The 9898-nt window shown below is 66.5% G+C and overlaps 1 long non-coding RNA gene across 1 annotated transcript; it reads right to left on the bottom strand.

The window, feature by feature from the left end:
* Nucleotides 1–2562: 2562 nt before the first annotated feature.
* Nucleotides 2563–3269, bottom strand: LOC141966075 (uncharacterized). The gene is made up of 2 exons (XR_012634537.1): nucleotides 3074–3269; nucleotides 2563–2925 (listed from the first exon to the last, which is right to left on the bottom strand). It is a non-coding gene; the product is annotated as an uncharacterized LOC141966075 (long non-coding RNA).
* Nucleotides 3270–9898: the final 6629 nt, after the last annotated feature.

Raw genomic sequence — 9898 nt, forward strand, 5'->3', positions numbered from 1 at the left:
GTACCCCCGGGCCGGGGGCACACCGCGTCTCGGGGAGCCGCGGGCAGCCCGCGGGAAACCGCCACAAAACCGCGTCTCGGGCCGCGCCGCGGGGCCGCGCCGGTACCGAGGGCTGTGCCGTGCCGCGCGCGCCCGCCAGCGCCGCGGCTGCGGGGAACCGAGAGCGCAGAAACTGCAGCTCCCGGCGTGCCCCGGGGAGCCAACATGGCCGACCGGAAGCCCCCTGCACGTGACTACGGCTCCCGCCGCGCCGCCCGCGCACCCGGAAGCCCGGCCGAGCGCAGCCCCGCGCGGCTCCGGGCAGCGCCGCCGCCGCCCGGCCCCGACGCGGAGCGGCCTCCGCCCCCGGTCCCGCCGTACCTTTCCCCGCAGCCGCCCGGCCGCGCGGCCCCGCTCCTGCCTCGGCTCGCACCGGCTCCTCCTCCAGCACCGGCCCCGGACAGGGAGGGGTCGCTGCCTGCAGCCTCCCTGCCCGCCCCTGCGGCTCCTCCGGCCCGGCCCACCCTCCCCCCCCCCCGGTAACTATAGCGACCAGCACCGTTAATAAACGCCGGAGATGCCCGTCACTCCTCCGAGCTCACGCTCTACGGGCCGCCGGTCCTCCGGTCGCAGGGCCGCCGCCGCGCACGCGCACTCCGGGGGCCGCCCGGCGCAGCCGCACGCCGCAGGTCGCCTCTCCCCGCCGGGGGAACCTTCCCCGGGCAGCGGGAGCAGCCGCTGGGCGAGACCGCTCCGGTGCGCGGGCCGACGGGACCAACGCTGCCAAATCTTATGACCCCCCCCGGAGAGGGAGGAGCTCCGGCACGGCCGCAGCGCAGGGCAGCGCAGTCTCGCCTTGTGACCCAGAACTCAGCGGGGTGACCGAAGTGTCGGTCAGAGCAGCCTCAGGGCTCTTTGGACGGGTGGAAGGGGGAGGAAAGCCTGTGACAACGCGACACGGGAGCGCAGAGTTGTTTTAAGGACGAAACAGCGTAACTTCGGTCCCTGGGAGACCAGTACAGTAACTATTAAAAGCACACGTATCGTTAGATATTTTTCCTAAACTCACATTTATCCAATTTAGTTTTTCAAATCCTGGTGATAGCAGAAATAATTTTTTTTTAAAAAAAAAACCCAGATAAATCCCGGAACATTTCTGCCCGCGTTCAGCCGCTCTTCTGGAGCGTACGCTAGGAGCTGGAGAACCCGAGCAAGCTGTCTGATTATATTTACGGCAGCTCTGGCCCCGACAGCTCCCACGTCCGTCCCCTTGCCAGGAACTAGCGCCGCGGCGGCTACAGCTCAGCCCAAAGCCAAACCGACACCGACCTCGGCTCTGGAAAGCGCCACCTCATCTCCCCCTGTTCTGCTGATTAGGGATATCAATTCAACTCAGACACCGGAGTGAAAGGAGCAGGCGTATTTTATTAGAAATAGCTAAATAATAACAGAAGAATATAGAAAACACACAGTAAGAAAAGACGGAATAGTGCACTCACACAGACAGGAAAATACAGGGTAACGCATCAAATCCTGACTGCCTGAGAGAGAGGGAACAGCGATTAAAAAAGATCCCTCAGCACCTGCACCCGTTGCCATCACCCAGCCCCGCAGGCAGCCCCGGTTACAGCGAGGGTTTGCAGAGCCTTTCCCGGCAAGTGGGAAACCCTACGCGGTGCGTCCACCCGTAGCTGAGGCCTCCAAAGTCGCTGTGAGCGGGTCCACCCTTCTATACCCCAAAATCGGCAAGCCAGAAGAGCTGGCACCTTGGTTTGGAGCGGAAATATCTGGTTTCAATCTCACATTAGATTCCCCCGGAGCCTGGCCAGGGCTCAGGGGAGAAGCTAAGGGAGCTCCTCTGCTTACCCAGGCAGACTAGGTGCAAGGGCTCACGTCAGGCCACAGGGCCAGACTACGGTCTCCACGACCCGGTTATTTTATCCCCACACAAAGAAAGATAAATGTACATTCAAGAGAGCTACGTCTTCCACACCTGTTTCACTAACGATGACATACTGAGTGAGCAGCTTCGGCTCAGGGCCTGTTGTTCAGGCTTCGATACTTCCACTTTTTACATCGGAATAGGTGGTTGGTTATCACTTAGTAAAATACCTGTTAGCACAATGGTTAACAGTTATAAAATACACAGGACTCGTCTACAAGTCAACTCTGGCTTGGCCCTATTGTCCAAGCCTTAGCGCTTCACCCCGAGTCCCCTTGCAAGCAGCCAGGACCAACACACGCCGCAAACATTCCAGCGGCTGCCAAAGGTTCAAATCCCACGCGCAGCGCCACGTGGCTGGCAGCGGTTAAAGCCGAGTTGGGCAGAAAAGGAGCTAAATGGGGAACACCCAGTTGGAGAAAGCATCTGACTGAGCACCCCCGGCACTGAACAGATGGGGAAAGGGTGGGCACAAACGCCCTTTTGGGGCAGGGAAGAGGAACGTGCTCCTCCAGAGGCTGAGATCCAGCCGCTTCCTTCCCCGTACAGGTGCGGAAAGAGAAGCACTCAGAGCAGGGGAATCCACCTCCAAAACCCTGCTCCCGACTGCTCTTCCCCCGGCATCCCACGCAGCCTCAAAGGGCGCTGCGGGTGGCTGCAGAGCCCTCCCGCTCCCCACGGCTGGTGCAGCCACATCCAAGTACAGGAAGGAGTTTTGAGAAAACTTCAGGAAGTTGGGTCATCGTCAGGTGGAATGGGAGCAGGTTCTAAAACTGGAGAACTACCAAGAGCCGAGTACTTGCTCACGAGGCAAAGAAAACATCCCCAAATGGGCAGGGACGCTGGAGGCGAACACAGCCCAGGTGACAGGGAGATCCCCTGCCCAGGAGGGCTTTCTCTCGCCTCTTTGCCGGACCGCTGCCGCTACTCCTCCCGCTCGCACTTGCCTCGCAGGTCCTTCTGCACGCGGTGGATGTCTCTCCCTTCTTCTCCACGACCAACTGCTGCAAGAGCAGGAGAATGCCATCAGGTCCGAGAGCGACGACGGTCCTGGGTGAGAGCTGGCCACAGCACCACCTGAACACCGGCCGCCCTCACACACCCCTATACCCCCGCCCCCCCGAAAAAACCTCACAGATCGGCTTTTCTTACCCAATCGGTGCTCCGGTGCTGCCACACGTGGAGTCGCGGCCGGCGCTGGAGCTGGGCTCGGAGTCGGGCACTCTGGGCAAATGGAGCTGGGCATGCAAAGCGGCGGCCACAGAGGCTGCGCCCCTGCTTACAGGGGGCTCGAGCCGCTGCCGGGACTGCAAAGTGCCCGGGACTGCAGGGCACGGGCCAGGCCCCGACTTACAGGGCAGCCCCGGTCCCAAAGGCCCACGAGGCCCCTCCTCTCCGCTACAGGGGCGCCCTGACCCGCACCCCGCTAACAGGGCCGCCGCCCCACACAAGGCGCCAGCCAAGCACTATCGAGAGTGCTGGGCGCTGTCTGCCCTGAAGGCAGGTGAATCGGCAGCAGCGGCCCTTTCCCAAGAGGTTCTGGGGGCTGGGGAAGCAGAACTTCCCGAGGGGGGTTCCTCATCGCTGGGGAGAAGCTGCCGCGTCACTGCGGAGCAGCTGGTTGCAAGGGGCTGGCGGCTGAGGCCCACCAAGTGCTGCCTGTCCCCCTAAATCTCCCCCTGCCCTGCCGTACCCCTGTCCCCTCTCCCTCTATGCTTTAAGCCCCCAGGCCGCCGGGCACCACCAGGTGAGAAAATGGGGTCTGAGGCGGCTCAGGCCGGGGCAGGGGGCAGGAGGGAGGAAGGAGGGCCGGGGGCCAGAGCACGCTGAGGGAAGGTCCCTCAGGCGGCCGGCTTCCCCGTCGTCCAGGCAGAGGAGCTGGCGCCCGACCGCGCCTTCCTTCCGGGCACCAGCTCCCGGAGAAGACAGAAGGAAGAGGCATCCGTGGCCTGCGGAAGAAAGTACGAGGCGAGGGCAAGCGAGAGGAGGAGCGGCACGCTGAAACCGGGGAAAGAGAAAGGGGCTGCGGGCAAAGGGCCCTCCCTGTCACCACGGCTGCTGTGGGACAAGAGCGTCCTGGGCAACTCTGGGAGGGTCTCGAGGACTCTGGGGCAGGTACTTGGCTCAGGGCCGTTCCCTGCGTTTCTAGAGGCTACCGCGGTTCTCGGTGAAGGGGACACAACTGCCGAGCGTTTGCCCTCGAAGGCCGGGGGCCGCAGACGCCCGCTCGCTACCCGCTCCTCCTGCCGAGGGCGGGGGACGGGCACAACCCTGCTTACAGGGCCGTCGGGTCAGAGGGCTCCACGGCTCGTGGCACTCGCCCCGAGTACGGGGCCGGCACGCTGGCAGGTCGCCAGCAGGACAGGCAGCCACCCAGGCCCAGACTGCGGGCGGGTCGCGCGTCGGCCGTGCTACGACCGCGCGGCTTGGCTCCGTCCCTGGAAAGGAGGGGCCAGCCGGGACTCGCCCTCCGCTCGCGGGCTCAGCGGGGACCGACCCCCTGTTGCTGCACAGAGCCCCTCTTTCCCTCCCGGGAAGTTTAAGCTAAGTACGCTGCAGCGATTTCAACGGGGGCCTAAACAAGAAGCTCCTTCACTCGCTCACTCGCACCGACGCGGACACAGGCAGGCACACGGACACGGACGGGGGGAAAGAAAACTTCCCAGAAGAGAGAGCGAGCTCTGTGCAGCCAATGTCTGGGGAGCCGTCCCCTCCCGCGAGCAAGAGAGCAGAGCCTCGGACCTGCCCCCCCCGGACGCACGGAGCCCAGAGGGACTCAACGTGCCACGGGGCTTCGCGGGGGACCAAGGGACAAGTGCCGCGACGCGCCCCGACTCCAGGGGGTCACGCTGGCCAGGCCGCCAGCAGGCAGAATGCCGCCAGGGCCGGGGAAACAGCCCTCCCCTGCCTACAGGGCGGGCTTGGGGGCCAGAGAGCCCCATTTGCCCCTCGGTGCGGGGACGGTGCCGCTCTCTCCGGGCAGCCAAACCGTCGGGGCAAGGGGGCAAAAGGCCAGAGACCCGAGCCCTGCTTACAGGGAGGTCACCAGGCGCAGCGCCGGCCAGGACACCAAAGGTGCCGGCAACGGTGCCGTGGGGAGGCCCCTTTGCCCTGAGCTCCCTCCTCTCCCCCCAGCCCTCTCTTCAGCCCGCCGCTCCTCCTCTCCCTCGCTCTGGCCTCGCAGCTCCTTCACGATGCCTTGTCTTGCTTCTCGAGGAGCTGGTGCTCGGAAGGAAGGCGCAGCCAGGCGCCAGCTCCCCCACCCGGAGGACAGAGCAGAGGCCCCGGCCCTGCTGCCAGGCCCCCCCCCGTGCGCCCAAGTTACAGGCCGGCCGGCCTGGCTGCGGCTCCCCACCACGGCGCGCTTTAGGAGCTCCGCTTCCCGCCCCGGCCGCAGAGACGGCGCCGCTCACCCCCCTTAGAGGGTTGCCACCTGCCTGGCAGCCTGACCACGGGGTGACGCGGCAAAAGGCCGGCAAAAACCCAAAGACCCGAGCCCTGCTTACAGGGGGGTCACCCGGCACAAAGCCGGCCAGGGCACCAAAGGTCCTGGCGACACGCTGGTGCGACCACAGCCCCGGTGACAGGGAGGTCCCTTTGCCCAGAGCGCCCTTCTCCTGCCTCCTCTTGCTGCCCAGACTTCCTCCGCTCTTGGCCTGCAGCGGTACAGGACGGAGACCTCCACGCTGCTCCGCCGCCTGCTGCAAGGGCAGGAGGATGCCGTCAGGTCCGAGAGCGATGCTGGTCCCCGGCGAGAGCTGGCCACAGCACCACCCGAACCCCGGCCGCCCTCCCACCACCCACCCCGCGAAAAAACCTCGCAGATCAGCTTTCCTCACCCAGTCGGTGCTCCAGTGCTTCGTGCAGGGACCGTGACGGGCACTCGTCTGCAATGGGCTCCTGGCAGCGTCCGGCGGGGCCTGGACCCTCCTCAGCCCCTGAGGTGATGGCGGTCCCTCCTCATGCAGCTCCAGTCCCCCCCACGCGCCCTGCCGCAGCTCTGCTGCCCCTCCTAGGTGACGGCACTGGCCCCCCCACCCTGCCGCAGCTTTGATCCCCCGCCAAGGTGGCTCCAATCCCTCGGCCCCGAGTCGATCCGGTTCTTCCTGACGCAGCGCCGACTTGCGCTCCCCTTTCCCTCAGGCGGCCGCTCCACCCCTCGCAGCGGCGCTTTGCCCAGAGCACGCTTCTCTTTCTTCCGCTTGCTGCCCAGACTTCCTTCGCTGCTCCTCCTGCTAACTCTTGCCTCGCACGGCCTTCCGCATGCGGTGGATGTCTCTCCCTTCTCCACCACCAGGTGCTGCAAGTGCAGGAGGGTGCCGTCAGGTCTGAGAGGGACGACGGTCCCCGGCGAGAGCCGGCCACGGCACCACGCCGGCACCACGCCAACCCCAGCCGCCCTCCCACACCCCTAATCCTATATAAGCCACCCCCCCCCCCCCCCCCCAAAAAAAAAAACCCCTCACAGATCGGCTTTTCTTACCCAATCGGTGCTCCGGTGCTGCCACACGTGGAGTTGCGGCCGGCGCTGGAGCTGGGCTCGGAGTCGGGCACTCTGGGCAAATGGAGCTGGGCATGCAAAGCGGCGGCCACAGAGGCTGCGCCCCTGCTTACAGGGGGCTCGAGCCGCTGCCGGGACTGCAAAGTGCCCGGGACTGCAGGGCACGGGCCAGGCCCCGACTTACAGGGCAGCCCCGGTCCCAAAGGCCCACGAGGCCCCTCCTCTCCGCTACAGGGGCGCCCTGACCCGCACCCCGCTAACAGGGCCGCCGCCCCACACAAGGCGCCAGCCAAGCACTATCGAGAGTGCTGGGCGCTGTCTGCCCTGAAGGCAGGTGAATCGGCAGCAGCGGCCCTTTCCCAAGAGGTTCTGGGGGCTGGGGAAGCAGAACTTCCCGAGGGGGGTTCCTCATCGCTGGGGAGAAGCTGCCGCGTCACTGCGGAGCAGCTGGTTGCAAGGGGCTGGCGGCTGAGGCCCACCAAGTGCTGCCTGTCCCCCTAAATCTCCCCCTGCCCTGCCGTACCCCTGTCCCCTCTCCCTCTATGCTTTAAGCCCCCAGGCCGCCGGGCACCACCAGGTGAGAAAATGGGGTCTGAGGCGGCTCAGGCCGGGGCAGGGGGCAGGAGGGAGGAAGGAGGGCCGGGGGCCAGAGCACGCTGAGGGAAGGTCCCTCAGGCGGCCGGCTTCCCCGTCGTCCAGGCAGAGGAGCTGGCGCCCGACCGCGCCTTCCTTCCGGGCACCAGCTCCCGGAGAAGACAGAAGGAAGAGGCATCCGTGGCCTGCGGAAGAAAGTACGAGGCGAGGGCAAGCGAGAGGAGGAGCGGCACGCTGAAACCGGGGAAAGAGAAAGGGGCTGCGGGCAAAGGGCCCTCCCTGTCACCACGGCTGCTGTGGGACAAGAGCGTCCTGGGCAACTCTGGGAGGGTCTCGAGGACTCTGGGGCAGGTACTTGGCTCAGGGCCGTTCCCTGCGTTTCTAGAGGCTACCGCGGTTCTCGGTGAAGGGGACACAACTGCCGAGCGTTTGCCCTCGAAGGCCGGGGGCCGCAGACGCCCGCTCGCTACCCGCTCCTCCTGCCGAGGGCGGGGGACGGGCACAACCCTGCTTACAGGGCCGTCGGGTCAGAGGGCTCCACGGCTCGTGGCACTCGCCCCGAGTACGGGGCCGGCACGCTGGCAGGTCGCCAGCAGGACAGGCAGCCACCCAGGCCCAGACTGCGGGCGGGTCGCGCGTCGGCCGTGCTACGACCGCGCGGCTTGGCTCCGTCCCTGGAAAGGAGGGGCCAGCCGGGACTCGCCCTCCGCTCGCGGGCTCAGCGGGGACCGACCCCCTGTTGCTGCACAGAGCCCCTCTTTCCCTCCCGGGAAGTTTAAGCTAAGTACGCTGCAGCGATTTCAACGGGGGCCTAAACAAGAAGCTCCTTCACTCGCTCACTCGCACCGACGCGGACACAGGCAGGCACACGGACACGGACGGGGGGAAAGAAAACTTCCCAGAAGAGAGAGCGAGCTCTGTGCAGCCAATGTCTGGGGAGCCGTCCCCTCCCGCGAGCAAGAGAGCAGAGCCTCGGACCTGCCCCCCCCGGACGCACGGAGCCCAGAGGGACTCAACGTGCCACGGGGCTTCGCGGGGGACCAAGGGACAAGTGCCGCGACGCGCCCCGACTCCAGGGGGTCACGCTGGCCAGGCCGCCAGCAGGCAGAATGCCGCCAGGGCCGGGGAAACAGCCCTCCCCTGCCTACAGGGCGGGCTTGGGGGCCAGAGAGCCCCATTTGCCCCTCGGTGCGGGGACGGTGCCGCTCTCTCCGGGCAGCCAAACCGTCGGGGCAAGGGGGCAAAAGGCCAGAGACCCGAGCCCTGCTTACAGGGAGGTCACCAGGCGCAGCGCCGGCCAGGACACCAAAGGTGCCGGCAACGGTGCCGTGGGGAGGCCCCTTTGCCCTGAGCTCCCTCCTCTCCCCCCAGCCCTCTCTTCAGCCCGCCGCTCCTCCTCTCCCTCGCTCTGGCCTCGCAGCTCCTTCACGATGCCTTGTCTTGCTTCTCGAGGAGCTGGTGCTCGGAAGGAAGGCGCAGCCAGGCGCCAGCTCCCCCACCCGGAGGACAGAGCAGAGGCCCCGGCCCTGCTGCCAGGCCCCCCCCCGTGCGCCCAAGTTACAGGCCGGCCGGCCTGGCTGCGGCTCCCCACCACGGCGCGCTTTAGGAGCTCCGCTTCCCGCCCCGGCCGCAGAGACGGCGCCGCTCACCCCCCTTAGAGGGTTGCCACCTGCCTGGCAGCCTGACCACGGGGTGACGCGGCAAAAGGCCGGCAAAAACCCAAAGACCCGAGCCCTGCTTACAGGGGGGTCACCCGGCACAAAGCCGGCCAGGGCACCAAAGGTCCTGGCGACACGCTGGTGCGACCACAGCCCCGGTGACAGGGAGGTCCCTTTGCCCAGAGCGCCCTTCTCCTGCCTCCTCTTGCTGCCCAGACTTCCTCCGCTCTTGGCCTGCAGCGGTACAGGACGGAGACCTCCACGCTGCTCCGCCGCCTGCTGCAAGGGCAGGAGGATGCCGTCAGGTCCGAGAGCGATGCTGGTCCCCGGCGAGAGCTGGCCACAGCACCACCCGAACCCCGGCCGCCCTCCCACCACCCACCCCGCGAAAAAACCTCGCAGATCAGCTTTCCTCACCCAGTCGGTGCTCCAGTGCTTCGTGCAGGGACCGTGACGGGCACTCGTCTGCAATGGGCTCCTGGCAGCGTCCGGCGGGGCCTGGACCCTCCTCAGCCCCTGAGGTGATGGCGGTCCCTCCTCATGCAGCTCCAGTCCCCCCCACGCGCCCTGCCGCAGCTCTGCTGCCCCTCCTAGGTGACGGCACTGGCCCCCCCACCCTGCCGCAGCTTTGATCCCCCGCCAAGGTGGCTCCAATCCCTCGGCCCCGAGTCGATCCGGTTCTTCCTGACGCAGCGCCGACTTGCGCTCCCCTTTCCCTCAGGCGGCCGCTCCACCCCTCGCAGCGGCGCTTTGCCCAGAGCACGCTTCTCTTTCTTCCGCTTGCTGCCCAGACTTCCTTCGCTGCTCCTCCTGCTAACTCTTGCCTCGCACGGCCTTCCGCATGCGGTGGATGTCTCTCCCTTCTCCACCACCAGGTGCTGCAAGTGCAGGAGGGTGCCGTCAGGTCTGAGAGGGACGACGGTCCCCGGCGAGAGCCGGCCACGGCACCACGCCGGCACCACGCCAACCCCAGCCGCCCTCCCACACCCCTAATCCTATATAAGCCACCCCCCCCCCCCCCCCCCAAAAAAAAAAACCCCTCACAGATCGGCTTTTCTTACCCAATCGGTGCTCCGGTGCTGCCACACGTGGAGTTGCGGCCGGCGCTGGAGCTGGGCTCGGAGTCGGGCACTCTGGGCAAATGGAGCTGGGCATGCAAAGCGGCGGCCACAGAGGCTGCGCCCCTGCTTACAGGGGGCTCGAGCCGCTGCCGGGACTGCAAAG

Source organism: Athene noctua, chromosome 14, assembly GCF_965140245.1.
Source record: "Athene noctua chromosome 14, bAthNoc1.hap1.1, whole genome shotgun sequence".
NCBI lineage: Eukaryota > Metazoa > Chordata > Aves > Strigiformes > Strigidae > Athene > Athene noctua.